This window comes from Microtus pennsylvanicus, chromosome 14 (genome assembly GCF_037038515.1).
Source record: "Microtus pennsylvanicus isolate mMicPen1 chromosome 14, mMicPen1.hap1, whole genome shotgun sequence".
NCBI lineage: Eukaryota > Metazoa > Chordata > Mammalia > Rodentia > Cricetidae > Microtus > Microtus pennsylvanicus.
In genome coordinates, this window is record NC_134592.1 from 64461418 (window position 1) to 64484320 (window position 22903).

The following is a 22903-nucleotide window of genomic DNA, read 5'->3' on the forward strand; positions in this document are numbered from 1 at the left end:
TTTAAATGCTAATGACCTCCATAGATCACAACCATGAATACTTGGTCCCCAGTTGGTTGAACTCTTTGGGAAGGATTAGGAGATGTGGCTTTGTTGAAGGTGTGTCATGGTGGATGGGCTTCAAGTTAAAAACTCACATCATTCTCAGCATGCTCTCTTGACTCCCTACTTGCATTATGTGGAGTTCTCTGCTATTTGGGCTGTCATCCCTTTGCTCCAACATCACGGGCTCTAACCCTCAGGAACCGCAGACCAATTAAATGCTTTCTTTCATAAGTTGCCTGGGTCAGGGTGTTTTACTACAGCATTAGAAAAGTGACTAATACATACATTGGTATGAGGGAGCGAGATACTGCTGGGACAGACCAAGAACATGCTTGTTTGCAGAAACAAGGAAGAATTTAGAATCTTGGACTTAAAAAGTAGTTGGATGCTGTAAGTAGAGCTTAACGGGGTTATCCTAGAAGGATTGTGGGAGGCGGTGGTGCTAAGAGCCAGGCAGGCTATGGAAGCTCCACATAAGCGATTTCAGAGGGGAATATTAGCAACTAGGCTAGAGGACATCTCTGTGAGAATTCAGTAAAGAATGTGCATGATTTTTGCCTTTATCCCAAAATGTACCAGGACTAAGTTAAAATGCAATGGGCTAATTTCTTGGAGAGAAAGAATTTCAAGATAGCCCATTATTGACTCTGCCATGATTCATAATCAATCTTCTGCCAGTCTACAATGAAAGGGAGCAAGCAAGGCAAAAGAAATAGAAATGTACATTTTGAAGAGAAAAGGAGCATCAGAAAATTTAGCATTGGAGTCGAAGCTTGTGCTGAAAGGGACAAAAAAGATTAAGGACAGGCCTCATCCGTTTTGGAATAAAGGGAAGGATGCCAAAAGGGCATGAAGGAGAAAGGCCTAAGGAATTCCCTGCCCCTCAAAAGCAACCACAAATCAAAGCTTCTGCACATGTGACTCAAGGGATGGGGTTCACCCCGAGTGGATACATGGGGTGCTGGTTTAGAGTCATTACAGACACACGAATTAAAGGCGCTGAGAACTCTTCCTCCACAGCTAGTAAGAACTGCTAACAGCAGGCATGTGTTGAGGAGGAGTGGGGGGGGTGGTAAGGGAGTGGGGTAGTCTCTCTATGGAGGCCCTGAGAGGCCATTAGAAGTGAAGCCGGGGTTGCAGTGAAGACCCCAATAGCTTGGAGATGTCAGAGCGGTAAAAACCTCTGCCAAGGATAGTGTGGATTTTAATATAGTAAAATAGCATTTTTTTTTTTGGCAAACGTGTGTGTGTGTGTGTTGGACTGAACCATGGATTTCATACACGGTAGGCAACTGCTCTACCACTGAGCTATATCCCTCCATCCCAGAGCCAAATGTATTTTAAAATGTCTTTCAGTGAAAAGTATGACAGGATAGTGAGAGGCAGAAATATGGCTGCCTAGCACAAATAAGAAGCAAAACATCCAAACCACAAAAGCAGATAACTGCCGCACAGCTATTATCGAGCCAAGCAAAGCTATTATCAAGAACATTAGCAGAAAGGAAGATCTCTTACTAACAGAAGCTAAAACTACTTAAAGGCTATAAAACAAAGCAAAAACATAGGTTAAAAAAAAAATCCCAGCGATTAGACACTAGGGGTCTGCCGATGGGAGAAAACTTACTGTTGGAACAGGACTACACAGGACAGTAGACATTTGCTCAAAGAAGACATACAAATGACCAGGCAGAACACAAAAAATGCTCAATGTCACCTTTACAGGGAATACATTCTGAATGACACTTCAGTCAAATTCACTAAAAGTTATCATCAAACCTTTGTGGGGGAAAAATCCCAACAATACATATTTTGTCTGTTGTACATAATTTGGTACAGAGTATCATTCCAATAACTGGATTATTGTGTAAGAAGATCTAAGACAAAGTGCCCTGATGTTCAATGCAGGTACACCTGAAGCAAGAGGCTGGCATTACCTGAATTTGTGATTCTGTCACAGAGAATAATGAGGTATCTGAATACAACATTGTGTTCTCTCGTAATAAAGCTTGTACCAAGGGCTGGAGAGATGACTCAGTGGTTGAGAGAACTTGCTGCTCTGGCTGAGAACCCAGGTTTGGTTCCCAGCTCCCACCTGGCAGTTTAAAACCACCTGTAACTCAAGTGTGAGGGTATCCAATACCTTCTTCCTTTCCCCATGGGCTATAAGCTTTGGGCATCAAGTGTGTGTGTGTGTGTGTGTGTGTGTGTGTGTGTATCACATACATGCAAGAAAAACACTCACATGCCTAAAAATAAGTAACTCTCCAAAAAATAAAGCTTGTTTCTGAATTTGCTCAGATTACAGTAGATATTCAAGTTTTGTAGGAGAACAATGAGTCTGAAGGTCAAGCCATGAGAGAGAGAGAAGAGACTTTTTCCATATTGCCCAAGTCAACCTTGAGCTGCTGGGCTCGAACAATCCTTCTGTCTCAGATCTCCAACTGTCTGGGACTATAAATGTGTGCCAACACATTCAAGGGAAAATTCAGTTCAGTGAATGTTTGTTGGAATTTATTATGGGCTGCTTCGCCAAATGCAGGGGTTTAGCGGATGAAACAAGTTCCTTGCCCCAAATGCAAAATAAGCCCACATGCAAAGAGAGCACGTGGTGAGCCATGCCAGGACAGAAGCGGCAGTCAGAATGGCATGGCCATCAGTTAGGGAGAATCTGAGAAAGTGTCTGTGGACACCAGGGACAATGCACGTGGGTTTCTGCTCAGCAGTCCTCTTAGACTATCTTAGACAATCCTATCTTGTTTATTCCTATCAGCTCTGAATATAGAATACTTATTGAAAATCTTGGCTTAGAGTTTTATAGATGTTAGGAATTAATTATATTCTTTATAACACAAAACTATTAAAAAGCTAAAAAGGCAGAGAACCTGGGCAAATAGCCCAGACTTTCTGTTTTGGTAAGTTCAGCTCATTTTCAGGATAAAGCAAGCCAGTTCCAGAGTGTGACTAAGCACCAGTTCGTTGTCAGTCCGCATCTTCTTGGGCCACCTCCTAACACGCCATGAGCTATGTGAAGATGATGAGTATAATCTCCATCACAGTGCATGGTGTGCTGAAGATGCCCAGTATCTGGGTATTAAATGAAAGCATGGGCAATTGTGTATGTAAAGCAACCTTCTCCCCACTCAACTATTTAACACTGCCTTTTAAGGAAGGACTCATTATGGTGTCTTCAAATAATGAAGGTATCCCTGTAGGAGACAGATACAAGTGAAGGCTTGCTGTTAATATTAGCACATTCACTCATGGTATGGATTTAAAAATGATTCAAAACAAAGCTGGATTAAAAAAAAATCCTACTTCTGAATCTGTTCATTAAGTCACCACTTTCCTTTGTTCCAGTCTTTGCTGTCCTTTAAAGAGGAAGGTGTAACAGGTAAACAAAGGGGCAGCTGTCACAGCTCTCTCTGCAGACACTTCGCACCTGCTAACCAAATCGCAGCTGATCTCGAGGCTTTGTGGATCTGCGGTCTGCTCTACAGAGTACACAAACCAGCTAACCACAGGATCGTGCAAAGCGGAGTCCTCTAGACCAGATTTTCTATTGCTTTTGGTAGGGAATATTACTGACCCAAACTTCGGTAGAGAAAATTGCACAAGATGATTGTTGAAGGGAAAGAGATAAAAGGAGGAAAAAAATACACTCAAAATTAGCAGCACAGTCCAGGAATGTTGATGTTGCTGATATTAAGCATCTGATTCCCTCTTCTGGCATACAGGTATACATGCAGTGTCTGTGCAGTGTTCCTAAGGCAATGGAAAGCTTGGGCCGGTACATTTGGCCACTGTCACCCTAACCATACTTCTCCCAATGTATGACAACACTGTCTTCACCTCATCCCTCCTTCCACCTTGAGTGACTTCTTTCTGCCTATGTCCAAGTCTGCCCCGCCCCCAGACCCAGTTATCCTTTAAGCACTGTGGCCTCCTTATGGCCTTGCAATGCACTGTCTCTCTTTGTACTTACGGCTGCTTTTACTATGCACCAGATGCATATGGGCTGGTGTCCTAGAGGGGAGAAGAGCAGCTCCAGCTGAGAGGGCAAACACTTGCTCTATCACTTTAAAACCTGTAAAGCTGCATTGTGCAAATCATGCTAGGGACCTGTCCAAATCTCTTTTCACGTTTGTTTCAGGCAATCCCTAATTGAAGATAAATACTAGGCAAGGCAGTATTAGGAAGCTATCAAAATTTGTTTCCATCCTTTTCCTTCCTTTCTTCTGCCCTCCCTTCCTTCTTAAAGATAGAATCATTCTTAGTAGCCCAGGCTGGCCTAGATCTCACAGTCATTGTGTAGGGATGACAGGTATGGACCCTTGGCCTGGCTTTCATTATGTCTTTAACACTGGGAAAGTCCATAGTCATACAGAAGGTACTTCGGAGCCTCTTATAAAAAGAACCCAGCTGCACAGTCCCACAAAGGAAAGCCTGTGTGTTTTCTCTCCAGCATCCTCAGCGGCACTGAAAACAGACCTTCACCACAATGAACAGAACTTATCTGCACATTGCTCTCCAATTATAATTTAAGCTTCGGAGTATTCACAGCCAGCGGGGGAAAGCCACTTAGCAAACAGAATGAGTCCTAGGCAGCGCTACAGCTTTCACACTTGGGAACCTGGTTTAAAGTCTTGTGAATAAAGAGACATGCGGAAAGAATAATTAGATGATGTCAGCACAAGTGTCAGCTGACCTCACCATAAACGTCTTCCACTGAATTTCCATTGGGAAATTATGAAATGGAGGCTGGACAGTGCCACTTAAGACTGGGAAAGATCAAATTAAGAGAATGGGAGCAACATTTCAGAGAGAACGGCAATCCCAAGAGTCCTACAGTGTTATCACGGCCTTGCCACTATTCCTAGAGACTCAGCAAGTCAGAGAGGCCTGGGTAAATGAGAATACTAATGCCCTTCAGCTCACACAGAGCAAACATGCTAAACAGGACGCAGTACTGTCTCCAACACTGCTGAGAATCGATAGCATTTTACACGGCCACTCTATCCTCCCCGGCAGCAAAGCAGATTCCATACTCTGAAGCCAAACTAAACACCAAGCATTCCGAACACAAGCATGCAGGACAGCAGAGGTATACGAAATTAAACAAGAAATGACAATAAAAATGAGGAAAAAATAAAAATTATTTAAAAATCTAGTCAAAAGTAAAGGCTTTTTTAAAAAAGATGCTAATAATTAGAAATTGGGGCTCGTTAATGGTCTCTGGGGAGGAAGATAGAAGCAGGGGAGAAGAATGCATCAGTCAGAATCAAAATGAAAAAGCCAAACCTGGATGCTTAAAGGCTGTGTCCTTGACAAAGTAGAAAAAAGTTCAGCCAACAAAGGGAGAACACAGAAGCTTCCTCCTGATTCTGATGTTGAGAAGAGAGTGAAATGTCTCCCCAACAATTTGTAATCAGAAGTCATGCCCACCTTAGCTTTTAGGTCTAGATTTATACTTTCTCTAAGATACCCCCAATACACACACATACACACACACACACACACACACACACACACACACACACACACATATATATATATATATATATATATATATATATATATATATCCCAAAAGCAATACATTAAATCAATACCATTTATCTTAGAAACAAATCTAAATCCTCTAATGAGGAATGGCTTCTCAAACTAGACATTCTCACAAAGTCCTAGGAAAATTAATTCATAATTAAAAATTATATTATATTCAAAAGTAAGATATCAGGAATAAGAATCAACAGAGCCCACTACACAGATTGCCAAAACACCATATGCTGAAATTAATGGAATCAAAATAGAAATCCCAAGCACTTGTGTTAAAAGCCTGCAATCGTAGCAAGAAGGATGCAAGAAGATCCCAGGGTGGGGTTGGGGGAGAGCTGTTGTTCACTCAAAACAGTGAATCAGAGAGCTCTAGGTTCATGAGGAATAACCTCTGGACAACACAGAAGCTTACACCCTCCCTGACACACACCACACACAAACATACATGAGGACACACACTACTGAGTGGCAACTATAGCTCAGTTACTAGGGGGCTGGCCCTTGGTTTAATTACCAGCACAACATAAAACTGGAAGTGGTGGTATAGGCCTGTGATCCCAGTATTTGGGAGGTTGAGGCAGGAGGGTCAAGAGTTAAAGGTTATACTTGGCTACATAGAAAGTTTGAGGTCATCTAAAAAAAAATGTTGCCAAGGAAACTGAATATGTAGAACAAGAGCAGGATGCCATGAAGAATGAAACAAATTTGAACTAGAACAAAGCTAGTTCCATGACTGCATACAACAAATTGCAGAGGGCCACAAGAGGAGGTGACCTGGGGAACTAGAACGCAGCTGTAGAAATAACCAAACTGCAACAGACATCCCCAAAGTGGAATATACATACATACATACATTATACTATATATAATACTATATGTGTATATATACATACGTATATGTGTAATATAGTATAATACATATTATATAAATACAATAAATAATAAGAGGTAAAATTATAAAGCATAAAAATAAAACAGCAATGAAGATAACATAAATCCTATAAGAAGCAAACAGTGAAGTTGGAGAGGAAGAACAGGTGAAGAAGTAACACCTAGGACTTTCCAGAAAAGGTGAGTTTTTGAAACAGTCTTCACAGACTTGTGCTTCAGTGCTTGTTCTCCAGCTGGCGGTGGCAGGCTGGGGAACTGCTGGGGCCTTGCTGGTAGAAGTATGTCACTCTAAAACCATGAGCCAAAACAGGACTTCTTTCCCTTTAATTCTGTCACCGTGACATGAAAGTAACTAATGCAGATGAAATTCAAATTCCAGACAGTAAAACAAGCAGGATTTCACACACACACACACACACACACACACACATACACACACACACACACACACACACACACACGTTGGAGAAAGAGAGACAGAGACACAGAAAGATCGCTAGACATATTATACACTACAATTTGAAAATTTGAAAAATAAAGAGAAGATTTCCTGTAGCCAAACAAAGCAGTTTGATGATTAAAGTGGAAAGAACGTGAGAGAGGAAGGCTGGGCGAGGAGGAAGGGATTGGAAATGCGAGCTGTGTTACAGAATAGAGAAGATGGAAAAGGCGGAGGAGAAAGAGCTGAGCCGGGTGAACATGTTCCTGCGATGCAGCCAGACCTGATACTGACGTCAAAGTTGAGAGGCTAAAGGTTCTCAAATGGATAGGGTTTTTGATTTCTAATCTAGCAGATTAAAATACTCCTTGATATAGAATTCAGGACTCCCAAGTATCAAAACAATATATTTAGATCTCATAAATAACATTTGCAAATACCTCAGGGAACAAGAAGCAAGAAAACCCAGCAGAACACAGCAGACCTGGATACCTGATGTTAATTGGCATCAGATATTTAAGCTAAATCATCACCTCTGGAGTGTTTAAAATAAATATAGCAGTTAAAAATCACAAAGGAACTGCAATGGAATAGTGTGTGGCTTATCAAAAAGAAGAGGATTCTAAAATATGCAACATCAAGAGTAAGCCTTGGTTATGCTAATTATAGCAAGCCAGGCACAAAGGTACTACATGATTCCATTTCTATAAAGGACCCAGAGCAAGCAGATTCAAAGAGGTAGGAGAAGGATGGTGTGGGTGCAAGAAGGGCAGAGGCTAATGGCCAGACATCGATAGGCAAAATACAAAGTTTTGTACAATAATAGAAATGCACTTAATATAACAGTGCAATTAACTTGAAATTATTTCAAGATGATCAATATTATCTGTTATCACAATACAAAAAATAAATCACAAATAAAATGGTACTATAAATGTGATTAAGCAGCCCCAAAGGATAACAAAGGGAATTCAGGAAAATGGAAAGTAGACTTATTGAACTTCACAGAAATGTTAAGAGTCAATAAATGAGATAAGCTTCCTATTAGGTGCAGCCAAAGATACAGCCTATTTTTAAAATCACACAAACAAAAGGAAAATACAAGATGAGTTTTCAAAGGAATAAAAGAAAAAAGTGGTAGCACATGCCTTTAATTTCAGTACTGGAGAGGCAGAGGCAGGTGGATCTCTGTGAGTTCGAGATCAGCCTGATATAGAGTGAGTTAAAGAACAGGAAGGGCTACATAGAGAAACTCTGTCTTCAAAAAACAAAACTAACAAACAAAAAAGAAATGGAAAGAATTGAGGCGAGCAAAGAACAGAATGAGATGGCATTAATGGAGCGTTGACTGGGATTTTACTAGAACTGGCAAAAGATACAAAGAGGTTGACACAGAAATCATAGTGTTCACCAAGAGGGATGTAGAATAAGAAAGAAATATGCAGATATTTACAAGAAGAAAGAAAGAAAGAAAGAAAGAAAGAAAGAAAGAAAGAAAGAAAGGAAGGAAGGAAGGAAGGAAGGAAGGAAGAAAGAAAAAGAAAGAAAGAAAGAAAGAAAGAAAGAAAGAAAGAAAGAAAGAAGAGAGAAAGAGAGAGACATCAGACTTCTAAAAAGGTCTAATTAAAACAACCAGAAAGCAAAGATGTAAGTGCCACAGAGTCACAGATTCCCCGGAGACTGCAGCGCCCCTCACAAGTCATCTCTGGCACACTCCGGGTGTGAGCACATGGGTACCAGCACGATCGGTAGGAAAAACGATCCATTTAATAAAGCATGAGCATAACCAGTGATTAAATTCCATTAAAAGAAATACAACACAAGCAAGCTTTGCTGTGTGCACCAAGAGGCACGAGAGCATTCACAGGCGTACTTCTCATGGTCACAGTTGATGAATAAACCAGAGGGGTACAATACTTAATAAAATAGAAGACTGTTACCATGGATTTATTCAAATCACCTTGAATAAATCTCACAAATATAAGGTTAAGTAAATATCTGTATAATATTTATCATACAAGGTTCAAAGTTTTTTAAGGTTAAAGGGGACTACAGCGAGGGAAAGGGGTTAGGTCATGGAATAAAATGCAAGTAAAATAATTATGCTACCTTGCCTATGTAGGATATTTTTTAAAACTCCTTTTTATTGCACATATGTATAATATGCTTTTTCCAAAAATAGTAGTTCCCACTTTACCATTGAATTCTAACAATACTCTATACATGGCTGGCTATCTTATCTTGTTTTACATATAGAGAACATCATCAAAGACATCGAGTAACTTCTCCAAAGTTCGAAGTGAGCAACAGGCACATCCAAGGTCAGACAGTCTAGGCTATCCCCTAGCACGTGAGCAACAGTTCCTTGCAAAAACAGAGACTTACAATGAAGAAAGGTGCTCCGCATTAATATCCCAAGGACCCATACTATCAAACCATCCACAAGTGATAAATATGCACGTATGTACATGCATGTCGGTTTAATGAGGAATTACCAAATTACCAAGTAAGCTAATATTTTGCATGTGTTGTCTATTTTTTCATATTGTCTTTGTTTGTCTACCTTTGTTATGAGCAGGTTCTACTTTAACGCACGAGGAGGAAAATCCACACTATTTAAAACACTCCTGCTTCTGAGCATCTCTATAGCATATCTACATCACTTGGTAAGTTGCAGAGGAAGTCTAATTACAACTTGTCTGAAAGATAAAAGACAACTCCAAGTGTTACCAAGTTCCAAAAGAGCATGCTGTACCCAGAGGCAAGCTGGAAAATACTTGATTCCCTCTGGCCTTGCTTCAGGGCAATGATGCCCATACACGAGCGGGGAGGTAGCCTGGGTGCCTTTATCAGCCAAGCCAAGATGATTCAGGAGATGCACAGGTAACTATACCCAACCGTCAGAAAACAGTCTCAAAAAGGAGAGATCAGCTGCCTAAAAAGCAAGTCTAGAAAGTGGGCCTTAGAGGGCTCCTTTTGAAGACTAGGACCCCATGAAAGGAAGAGAAACTGCTAATTGCCCAGCGCTGGACCAGCAGGGCCTTCCGTGACTGCATCTCTTGGAGTCCAGAGCCCTGTGAAGGAATGTATTTCTAGAAAGCAGTGGGAGAGCACTGTGTGGAAGCTGATAGGGCAGATTTACACAGGATCATCCAGTCTAGGAAACACCAACTGAAAAGACTTCCCACGGAGAGCTGGTCGGCACTCAGGCTTAGAATATCAGGGATCACAGGCTTATGACCTAGCAACCTTTTTCTTAAGAACTTGATATCTCAAAATGGAAAATAACGTCAGTTCCTTAGAAGGAGTTCCTTCCAAACCACCCACTATCGGTTTCTGTGAAAGAACTGGAAGAGTAATGTGCTATAATTATGTTAATTATAGCAAACAAGGCACAAAAATGTCACATAATTCCACTTATGTAAGGGACCCAGGGCCCTAACATGGGGAATCACCTCACTCCTCTCCATTCACTATCTTGAGAATTAGAGCACATCACTAAATCACTGTCTCCAAGCTTTGGCCTCGGCTCACAGCTTATAGACAGGGTTAGTTTTCTCTCTCTCTCCCTCCCCTTCCCTCTCTTCTCCCCCCCCCCCCCACATACACACACAACCTGTGCCTTCTCAGAGTGACACATCCTAGGAAAATTGCCTTTCTTAACTCAGAACCTACACAGCAGAGATTAACAGACCAAATACATTAAAGTGAAAACTGGGAGTTACTTTTCACTTCAGATTTCACTGAAGAACAACCAAGTACAAAAAAAGGCCAGTGATGGAGGTGCACACCTTTAATCCCAGCACTTGGCAGGCAGAGGCCAATGAATCCCTGAGTTTGAGAGCAGCCCGGCAAACAGAGTGACATCGAGGACAGCCAGGGCTACACCAAGTAACCTGTCTTGGAAACAAACAAACAAAACCAAAAAAGCAAAAAGCAACCAATTACAAAATAGTAGCTGGAAAGGGACTTAGTCAATGAATATTCATGAAATCTGTTAACCAGAAGTAAAGACAAAGCTGACTTTTCTTGCCTCGTTAAAGTGAAAACAAACAAGACTTAGAGGAAGCAGCAGGGGAACTAAGGAAACGGTCAGGGGTGAAGACAAGAAGTCAGACATTGGATATATTGTACAGCAGGGACCCCTGAAGACACTGGAGTCCTTCCACCTTTAACATTCCAGGGCAGTCGTTTGGCTCCTGGGACATAGATCTAATTCTTGGTTTCCTACCCAAGACAAGAGTCAAGAACAAGGCTTTAGAATGTATGTCTTTTTAATGAAGTGCAGAGCTGGGGAAGTCATTTAACGGTAGAGCCTTTGGCCAGCATGTGCTAGACTCTCCCACTGAATAGAAAAACAAATAATGAAGTAGAGTTTTTTGTCTTTTTCCCATGCAGGGTTTCTCTGTGTAGCCCTGGCTGTCCTGAAACTCACTCTGTAGACTAGGCTGGCCTCAGACTTAGAGGTACCTTTGCCTCTGCCTCCCAAGTACTGAAATTAGTCTTGCGCCATCACTGCCAGGCAATGAAATACAGTCTTATGTTTCAACTTTGGTAGTGCCAAAGACGGCCACTGGTCACCTATGGGTCAATAATGTGACAGAATGAGACAGATGAGCATGGAACTTTAGCTCACTGTTTTATGGGTGCTGTGGGACTTGGACTTTACTTCAGGCCTGACTGAAGATGAGATGCAGCAGCAGAACCCCTGAAAACTGAGTATCATCGTAACGCAGTTACTTAGCCAAGGCTTGGAAGGGATAGGCCTGGGTTATGATAAAGCTGAGCAGAGGTAAGGCAGATGGATGGCCCATTGAGTAGAAGCCCTCGCCATGCAAGCCTGGCAGCCTGAATTTGATTCCTGGAACACATGCTAAAAGCTGAATGTAGTCATGCCCACATCTGTAATTCAGCACTCTTATGGCAATGGGTGATGTGAGATTCCTCTCTGTATACATTGAATGTGTTTTATTACTGTTGGTTAATAAAGAAGCTGCTTTGGCCCATGGTAGGAAAGAATAGTGCTAGGTGGAGCGAGGGCGGCTAAATTGAATGCAAGGGGAAAGAAGGCAGAGCCAGGAAGACGCAATGTAGCTGACAAAGGAGAAAGATGCCAGAACCTTACTGGTAGGCCACATAATGATAATACATAGATTAGTAGAAGTGGGTTCTTTAAGATGTAAGAGCTAGCTAGGAATATGTGTAAGCTATTGGCCAAACAGTGTTGTAACGAATATAGTTTCTGTGTGATTATTCAGTCTGGGTGGCCGGAAAATGAACAAGCACTCTCCACTTACAAATGGGAGGCAGAGAAAGGAGGATTTCCTGGAAGTTCCTGGGCTAGCTAGCTAGCTTACCCTACGGAGCTGCAAAAACAAGAGAGAATTGTGTCCAAAACAATAAGGAAAAGTATGACCAAGTCTTGAAAGTTGTCATCTGGCCTCCATACTGATGCCATGATATTAATTTGCCCTTAATACACACATATCATATATATGCACATATTTGCACATGTGTGCAAAACAAATGTATATATGATATATGCATACATATAAATAGATACACAAACATGCATACCTCCCCACACACAAACCATACACACCCACAAAGGACATAGTGAGATGACTCCGTGGATGAAGGTACTTGGGTCCAAGCCTGATGACTTGAATTTGATCCTCTGAACACACATAACAGAAGGACATTACTAACTCTAGCAAACTGTCCCTCTGACCCCCACACATATTCTGAGCAGGTGCTCATCTTCCCCACATATGTATCCACACATTTGTACATAAGCAAATAAATGTAGTTTTTTAAATGAAAAGGCTGATTAATAGCAAAAAATATTTCAGGACACAGGCTGAGCTGCAGGGAAAGAAACTTATATCCTTTTACGTTGGAAGTTTTAAAAATATGACTTAGACCACAAATGAACTTTTCAAAGTTTGAAAGCAACTATCACATCTGTACAGAACCTCTTCAAGGGTGTATGATTTGTCAGGTAAGATGAGGCAGCGACAGAGGTAAAGGTGTTCTTTCACCCTTTCACCTCAGGGCCTTCGACTGTCCTAAGATTACTGCACTTCCCCAACTTTAAAGACCAGGAATCCCAGGATTCCTGTCAGCATGCATGTTCAATGGTGGATCCAGAAACCTTAGTTTTTGACATGCTCCAAGGGACATCCATGCAGCTTGTGTGCAGACCACACTTCTAGGAACATGACTGTTGAACCTAAAATATAAGCTAGAGGTTGTGAGTTTTGTGTCCGTTGTAGAGGGAACATCCTCCAAGCTCAGATTTCCTATTTAGCCGATGGTTGCATGTTATTCTGGTTAGTTTTTGTTGACTCAGCATGTTAACATTATCTAGGAGGAGGAATCTCAATTTAAGAAATGCCTTCATTAGATTGCCTTCAGGCAAATCAGTAATGTATTTTCTTGGTTAGCAATTGATGTGATAGGATCCAGGCCACTGTGAGCACTGCTATCCCTGGCCAGTGGTCCTGGCCCTTTAATCTCCACATGGGTGTCCCTCATATCATTTATATGTTTATATATGTGTGTTGTCGGGGTTTCTGTCCCGCCCAGTTCCCAAAATCGTTAAGTCCCAAAGAAATCACACAGAGGTCTACATTAGTTATAATATGTATATTATACATAAGCTCTGGTGCAAATGAGCATCTGGCTTTGTTAGGTGACCTTGAAAGAGAGTTACTGTATTATGATTCACAAGCAGGTTAGGAGGCAGGAGCCCGAAGCAGACAGGAAGCCTGTGTAGAGGTGGTTTTGTTGTATGAAGAGGAAGAAATCATTTGTGACTTGAACAACAGGACCAGAGCCAGGCACTGCTCTGGATCCTTTCCTACAGGACGCTGTCTTCTGACACCACCTGAGAAGGCCCCGCAAAGAGAGCAAAATGCAACACTTGTGGCTATTCAGAAACCTTCCACGGGCTTCTGATTACCTCCTGAAATTAAGGCCTTTGTATGTAGAAGAGAAGCCTGTGTGTGTGTGTGTGTGTGTGTGTGTGTGTGTGTGTGTGTGCGTGCGCGCGTGCATGTGTTTATGGAGGTCAGAGATTGATGTTAGGTACCTTCCTCAATCATTTGCACCTGAGTTATTGAGATATAATCATCACACCATATGGACCAGAAAAAAAAGCTTACCTTGGGTGCAAAAAAAAATGGTTAATGTATTCTAATGTAAATGTAAAAATATAGCAGGTAATAAGATTGAAAACTATGGTAATAATATTTAGTGTATTTTTACATGCACATAATTACACATTTAATGGTAAGAGATTTGTAAGGTTATCAGGAGAGCATACAAAGTCTTATTTAGACACAAATACAATTAAGTTCAATTATAGAGAAAAATAAATATGAATAACAGCAGTTAATGACTTCCATCTGCAAAACAAATTAGCGTAACTTACAGAATGGCAAAATTTTGAGTTCTCTATTAGACTCCCATTTCAGTGACTCAGTGAAAGTTGTCTATTCTTTCTGAAGATGTGTGTATGTGATGTGTACGTATGTGTGTATGGAGAAAGTCTGACTTATTGTGGAGCCCAGGTTGGCCTCTGCCTCTGAAATGCTTGTGTTACAAACTTTATTTCTTTGATCACTTTGGAACCTTTGGAACCTTGCTAATTTCTCCATATACTCTGTTAAAGATGACAAGTACTGTGGAAGGATTACTCAAAGTTCCAGGTGATGAATCTTTTGTTTGCCTCTATACTCACTGATCGTGGTGGTCAGCACTCTGAGAGATGAGGCAGGAAGACCAACAGCCTGGGTTAGGCAATAAGCTCTGGGCCAGCCTGAGCTACATAGTCAGTCTCAAAAACAAAAACCAAACAAACACATGCAAAATATTCCATATTCTATTAAATTAAGTGTAATAAGGATGATATTAAATTTCTTTTGTTCCAGGTAATGGTGGCACACACCTTTAATCCCAGCCCTCTGGCAGAGGCAGGGAAATCTCAGAGTTTGAGGCCAGCCTGGTCTAAACAGTGAGTTCCAGGACAGCCAAGGCTATACAGAGAAATCCTGTCTCAAAAAACGTATATTCATTGATAGTCACTAAAAAACCAACTATCATATAATGAACACTGCCTATATATGAGGTACTGGATATTCCATTATAAACTCTATGAGTTAGGATTATTATGTCCATTTCTTGATGGGAAGGGTCTGGGCTATATTCTCACAAATCTTAGGAGTTCAAAACTGTCAGACTATATATAACCACATTCTCATACAAGTGCACTGCATTGTCTAGGTGTAGCGACCGCTGTAGGTTAGACTTCCCTGGAGCCAGACTTGCAGAGAATGTTTTGCATATGGGAATTTACTAGTGAGTACTATGGGATTCAGCCCTCATGGGAAAGCGCAGTGGAAGATGTATATATACTACTACAGTATTTCATTTGGATTTTAATAAATAAGGCTAGCCTGAAGATCAGAGAGTAAAACAGCCACACTGATCATCCATACAGGCCAGGCAGTGGTGGTACACATCTTTAATTTCAGTGGCCACACAAATTAGCCATAGAAACAAGGTGGTAAGTGGTGCATGCCTTTAATCCCAGAACTAGAGAGGAATATAAGACAGGAGGAGACAGCTCTCAGTCTCAGTCTCATTCTGAGGTTCCTGGAGGCAGGATCACCTTTCGGACTGAGGTAGATGTAAGTCAGTGTCTGGCTGTTTTGCTTTTTTGACATTCAGGTTGAACCCCCATATCTGTCTCTGGGTTTTTATTTAATTGTCTGACAATTGACCTGAGGTATTCACAACAAAGGCCTCAACAGATCCTTCAGGTCTCACACACTATATTGAATCAGACAGAGTAAAGGGTCTTGTATCTCCAAGTTGCCTAGGGTTTGAATGCATTCTGATGGCATAGCATGGCTGAGGTAGCTCTCTTTAGCTGAAGGCTAAGAACAGTCTCCGAAGGGAAAGAACCAGCTATTAGCCACCAGCTGTTCAACACCCCCAGAAGTTGGGAAAAGATGCTGGAGTCCAGGGAATGAGAGGGATGTGGGTGGTACCCCAGCTCTGCTACGGTGACTCAGCTTGGCTTCAGGACACCTGCTTAGGGGCTTAAAAGTTACTGATGATATCACTTAGTGTCAAAGGAATCAGGCATAAGATTGAGGAAAGAAATTCAGATACTGCTTTGATTGATAAATAGGACAGGAACAGTTTCTCTGTCCTTTCTCAAGTTTCTCTGTCTTCCTCTCCTGGATTCTGTGTCTCTTTGATTGGATTTTTTCCCTTTTATGTTTTTATGTAACATGCAACATGAACTCAATGACTCTAGATAAAACATAAAAGTGTAGATGGCAAAGAGGGGGACAGAGAGGGAGAAAACTCGAAATATGGAAAGAGAATGGTTATCACATGTCCACATTATCCAGTCAGCAATAATTGCCGTTCTCTACCTGGAAGGTGCTGTACTCAGTGAATAAGACCCTGTGTGTGGTTCTACATCCTCAATCTTTCCTTTCATTTTCTAAACCATATAAAAAGATACGGTTTCTTCAAGATGACTCTTGCCTCAAACAATTAGTATTAATAATGATAGTGTTGATTGTAAAGGTAACATTTTATTGTGTTTTTCTATTTCTAATAAGAACAATCAAAAGCATCCCAAAGTTTAAAATAAAAATGTGTATTAGTCATTGTTATCTGTTTAGTCATTAGGCAGCAGCTCTGAAAAGGGCAGGAAACCAACAGCTAGCAGGAATGGTTTATTAGGGAATGAATCTAAAATAGATCCCCCGGGGATAGTGAATCTAACTTATATGATGGAAAATGTGAAGAGTCGTTAATTCATATTATGCTGCTTGGCTCTTCTATCATGTGCTGGAAAAACAAAATCTCCAAGCACCGCTCTCAGTTCAGCGTGGCCAGCAAGAGACTAGTGCGCTCGCTGGGGCTCAAATGTTCATAATAAAGCCCAGTGAGGAATAATTTTGAAAGAACCCAAACGCCAAGAGGCAGTGGAGAGTGAAAGCTCCAGCGCTGTAGGATGTTATCTGACCAGACATCCACTGCATTGTCCTCTATCAAAATGGTGCACGAATCAATCGCTGATGTGAGGTCTGTGACCTCTCTGGTGGGATTGAGCTCAGACAGAAAGTCAGCGGCTCAGCGTTTCCTTTCTTCTTTTTAAAACTGCACACAACAGAGGGCAGAGGATGACAAACTTTAACGGTAAAAATTACTCAAGCCTATTGAAGTGCTGCCCAGTCAGAACCGTCACCCTGTCAACTCACCCATGACTTCCATTTTCCAACAGTTTCCCTCTCAAAATCCTCATCTTTAGAATCCTATCTTAGGAGGACCATCTTGAAGCCTACTTAGAACTTTAAGTACTTTTAAGTGTCAACTCCAAAATCAACACGAACTCTGCATATTGCTTTCATTGTTTTCACACACACACACACACACACACACACACACACACACACACACACACTGGTGTTTGCAGCACTCACCTGGGATCTAGGCAGAAAGCAGTCACCCCAGCCTATGCATTCTGTGCTTCCCTCATCCCAGACATTACCACCACCACCACAAAGGTGAGCTCTATCGTCCCTGTCCCTGTTGATAATGCCATGCCATCTTGAGCTCAATCTACATGACTTTCACATCTGTTCTCCCCAGTTCACGCTGCTCTGTGCAATGTAGCCAAGGAACCTTCAGCACAAGCCACTGTTTCCCCACGGCTCCATTTCCCTTCCCACAGCATATGCTGTTTCCACCCAGTTCTGAAGACAAAACCCATAAAGGACCATGTGTTTCGGAGGGATCAAACTGGCCTGTCCATGACACAGAAAGTGTGAGTGAGACGGGAAAAGAGAGAGGAGACAGAATCAAAAGAGAGACAAGAAAGACAAAGTGGAGGAAACAGGGAGAAATAGCCCCTTGCCTGGCATACAAGAGTGGAAACTCCTTTTCCTCCTGGCAGCTTTGGGGACGAGTGAGTCACTTGTTTCACACACACCCTAATGACTTAGAGCCTACTGTTTTCATAGTCAAGAATGGCCATCCCCCGAAGCGCACAGAGTAACTCCTTGTCTCCACGACCACCTACAGCTTGCATGCAAAAGCCATCATTCTGAGTCATAGCAGCTCAGCTTTTCCACAAATTCATTTTCTATACATAGAGCCCACAGCAGACTCCAGCGTCACTGAACAAGTCAGAAACATCTTCCGCTTATAAGCATTAGTTCTGAACACACGAGTGTCTTTTTCCAGCCAGAATTTAGATACAGGTGGTTTGATTGTGTCCCCATGTTTCATTTTTAGTGGTAGAACCAGTACAGAGAAAAAGTCCATATTAAAACTAAAAGGAACCATAAAATCAAAACTATAAGGCATTAACCACAGCCTCAAGTATTAAAGTAAAATCTGTTTGGTGAGTCTAGAGCAACAAGCCGGAGTAATTGCCATCAGTGGAAACCAGCCCTTAATCCAATTCCCTGTTTTAATGTGTCTGGATAATTCACTCTATGCAATTCAAAAAGGTTTGGAATGAGGAAGAGAGAAAAACACAATACTGTAGGAAGGCCAGAGTGTTTCCAGAGATGGAGACTCTGGTACCATCTGCTAGGATTAAGGCAGTTTCCAAATTTTCCTTTAATTTAATTTTCTGTGTTTGAAAATGAAAGTGACAGATGAGCCAATCCTGGAAAGATGATAATGAAGTGAACCATAAAGATACAATAGTAGGGCTGTGCAATTTCCAGTACATCTTAAGAAAATAAGTCATTAAGCTAATTAAAAAGACAATAATTCAATAAAGGTCACTCAAAATAGCACAACTGTAAGTACTATTTGAATTTAGAATTTTTACCCATGCCGTTCCCTCAAAGAAGGCTCCGAGTCATGAATGGCTACAGTCTAACTGGGGTGGTCATACTCTCAAACACTGAGACCTCTGTTTCGACAGATCCCTCTGCCATGTTCAGGGTAGATGCTAGGAATACTCAGGGGTGGAACTCGTACCACCCAACAGAAGAATTCAAGAAAGGCCCTGGGTCTCCTACAAACAATGTCCAAACACTGCACTCGGCAATGGAAATGAAGAATTGACAGGAAACCATCATGATTAATACTGAAAAAGAGTCGCGCTTGGCACTTGGCACTAATCGAAATGCAGAATGATACTGAGTTGCAGTGCTCCCAAAATTTAGGGTTTGTGTCATTTGTAAACAATGTTTTAAAGTTCTTTTTCTCAAACTAAAAAGCCTTCCAAGTTGGTCCCGAGGAAACATCCTAGTCTACTGTGCCAAGAAAACAAGAGCAGTAACTACATATACAAATAATGGTAGGATGGAAATTGGGAAGACTGGGAGCTGTGTCCGAAGTATGTGAAGAAATAATATTGAACACTTATGTACTAATTTAAATTACATTTTTAAACAGACTTGTAGTTGTTGCCTGCTTTGGATCCTATTCCTTCTTTTCTGTCTTCATGTTTTGTGGTACTAGAGATTGAATCTACGGTTCCATAGACTCAAGGCTAACACTCCACTTCTGAGCTGTGTCCCTGAACAGCATTTCGGACTGTCTGCAGCCCTAAAGAGTTGAAGGCTAAAGGAGTGGTGGCTAGCCAGAGGGCCTGTAGAGCTGTGGTGGAACCCTTGGAGGTGTGGTGTTATAGGAAGAAGTCAGGCCTTTAGGGGCAGGCCCTAGGAGATTACATTGGATTCCCAGACCCTAGCTCCCTCTCTCTGCTTACCAGTCACCCCAAGGGAAGGGAAGCAGCTTTGTTCTAGAATTTACTTCCGTTTTGACTGCCTGCCTCACCTCAGACTCAACAACAGCAAAGTCAGGTGACCTTGGACTGAAACCTCTGAAACTTGGACCCAACCAAATCTTTCCTCTGTGTGAACTGGTTTTCTCAGGGTGTTTGTTTGTTTGTTTACAATAGTAACAGAAAACTGACCAGAGATGATCTATAACTTCATTGTTTCTTGACCCAGGTGAACATTTCTATTTAGATAGCCCTACCCACCTTGAATCCCTGGTTTCATCAAAAATATTCTACTTTCCCCTGGTATGCCCTGAAAGTTTCCATCATGTTTTTAGCCTTCCTAGTCAGAAACCCAAAGGTCTTAAGTCCTGATCTTTCCCTTCCCAAGCACAATCAATCATCAAATCTAGCATATTCTCGCTTCTTCAAATAGCTCTCTTGTTCTGTTCCTTACTGTTCCTATTAAAATTCTATTTCTCCAAAATATTCCCCACACTATTTGAAAATTCATCCTCCCTTCTTTCATACTTGCTAAATCCCCTTGAGTTCTCGGTGCTCACTCTGGAGTAATACACCTAAGATGCCCACGACTTCCAGCTGACAGCACCTCAGCGTCTTGGTGCTTCCCCTACCCATACACACATGCACCAGAATGTAAGGCTCCATACTGCTGTACAATTTTCTGCTTTCCCATTTGGGTTTTATGGCCCTAGCCTACTGCTCCTGCCTGTGGTACCCTCTCTTCCTCTGCTATTTCTATGGCTCATTTCTGTTCATCTTTCAAAAGCCATTTCAGGGCTCATCTCCTGGAGCCTGCTTGACGAGATACCATCCTCCAGATTTAGGGTACACTAGAAGCTTGTTGGGGTCTTTAATGTACCATCAATATGCTTCTATCCTATGGAAGGAAGTTGGTCATACTGTTTTTCATAGATCTATCACTAACATTTGAGAGACACTGGTTGAGTGCTCAATGGCATTGCTTTATGAGAACAAAGCAAGGTTTATTGATATACTCTGGGGGAAAACACATTGAAAGGTTTGAGAGTATTTTGGAAGGTTATAAACAATTGCAAGTAACACTGATTCATATCCTTACTACCTAAAAATATTTGAGTTTACAGTATACTTTTATATAAGCTAAGCTATCTGAGCCTTGGAAGGCCAGACATGGTTTGTATAAAGACTGACAGACCCTAGCTACATAAGAATTCTCAGAAATGTACCAATACTGCTGTGCTCTGCTTGCTTGTTTTTAGGTTGTGTGTGTGTGTGTGTGTGTGTGTGTGTGTGTGTGTATGTGCTTGAGAGGGGTGGAGTTGTTTAATTTTATACAGAGTCTCACTTTGTAGCACTGGCTGGCCTGGAACTATGTAGACCAGACTTTGCAACTAAAACTTCTCCCCCAAAGACAATCTCTTCGTTTTCATTCATACAGAGAATTCTCAGGAACAGTTCCCCATTCATTCTCTGAAGAAGCAGATTGTGGCAGACAGATCCACCAATCTAACTACTAAAGAGAAAATGTAGTCAACTACTCTCACCTTCAGAAGATCCACCGGTCGGAAGCCTCCCAAGGTGCCCCTGATTTCTACGCCCTCCTTTGCTCAGGACGATGTCAGCAGCTGAGAGCAGCCTTGGTCAAAGCCTTCAGCAGGCAGAGGTACTGGATGTCACTGGAGAATACCACCAAAATCCCTGAGAAGGAAAAAAAAACCCACAAAGGAATGTAAACTATTGGGAGTCAGTTAATTCTATTAAGCTGAGATTTCCTTTTTATTATTGACCTAAAATCAACAAGGGAATTTAATACATATGAAATTCTATGATTAGTTTCAACCAAACATTATTGCATTTCCAGGCATTAGTAATTCTAAGAACTTTAAGTAATTTAAGGGACAAGGGTAATGAAAAAAGGGTAATTTAATTCCAGTTACATTTCAGTGTGGCAGAGAAATCTGAATTACTTCTAAATAGAAGCAAACAATTGTGCACACTAATCAGAAAAGAAAAAAGAAGAGGACTGGATCTTGTTCTCCTCCAGTATGTCGTGGTATTGAATCATTTCTTACAAACACATCAACATATTAGAATCTAAGACTGGCTGAGAAGAGCAAACAAAGAAAAACTCAGCATTTGATCAAGGTCGAAGACAACAGAGAGTTTGGTAGGGCCATTCCGTTTTAGAGGTGGTTTTGAAGGTGATGGGAAAAGATGGCAAGCAGAAATAAAGGCATTGCTAAACACAATGAAGTAAGGAAAAAAAAAACAGGGAAGGTAGTATGGAACTAAACGGAACAAAACCTTAATTAAATGGAATCCACCAGGCAGGAGCGCTTGAATAGTGTTTATTTAATTCCTCTCCTCTATCAGAAAGAGTAAAACTCACCCACTGATAGGGTTGTTTAGAAAGCTGATGTTACCAGAACTGCAGCCCCACAGGGAGAAGAACTGGAGCTAGGAATTTCAGACCTTTTCCCACGAATCCTGCGGGGTTGGACTCACCAAGTGCCCCTAAAACTGCGCTTTAGGTGAATTTGAAGACAATACTGTGGGGGTGAGAAGGCTGGGAAGATGGCTCAGTGGAAAAGCACACAGGGTGAGCCCCTGAGTTTGGAGACCCAGAACCATGTTATGCTGCCTATAGAGTGTGTCTGTAATCCCAGAACCCCTGCAGTGGCACTGGAGGTGGGGACACAAACCCCACAACCTCTCCAGACAAACCTGGCATGTGTAGCCACAGACAAAAGGCTCCGTCTCAAATAAACTGCAAGGCAGGGGCTAGAGTTCAGATTGTCCTCTGATGTTGTCATCTCTTGGTCTTTTCTGTGTCAACACATTGAAAAGTAGAAACAGAAACGTCCCCGGTACGTTTGGATTTTGTCTGTATTTGTTAGTCAGAGGGTTAAAGTCTTATGGAGTAATTAGTGAAGGCCGAATACTGAATACTGAGTACTGTTTCAGCTCAGACAAATATCACAGGAGTCGTCACAAAATCTGCCCTACATGACTCAGCCCAGCTGATGCCTGAATTTAAATGTGGCACTGGAGTGTCTGGAATGTCCTCTGTAATAGCTGCTCTGACACTTATCTTCCTTCGTCTGAAAGGAGGACGTGGGCTGCAGCTTGCTAACTCACCTCACTTATGCTATGTGTATCATTCCCTTTCTTGAATGGCATTGCTACTGATCACCACAAAAT

General features: G+C 41.6%; 1 protein-coding gene across 43 annotated transcripts in view; it reads right to left on the reverse strand.

The window, feature by feature from the left end:
• The window catches only part of Nrcam (neuronal cell adhesion molecule), a 267755-nt gene that overhangs the window by 186183 nt on the left and 58669 nt on the right, over positions 1 to 22903 (reverse strand). For all 43 annotated transcript variants that reach the window (XM_075947317.1, XM_075947294.1, XM_075947292.1 and 40 more), the window contains exon 2: positions 21247 to 21400. The gene's annotated coding sequence lies outside the window, so the exon portion shown is untranslated. The remainder of the gene's footprint in view (positions 1 to 21246; positions 21401 to 22903) is intronic.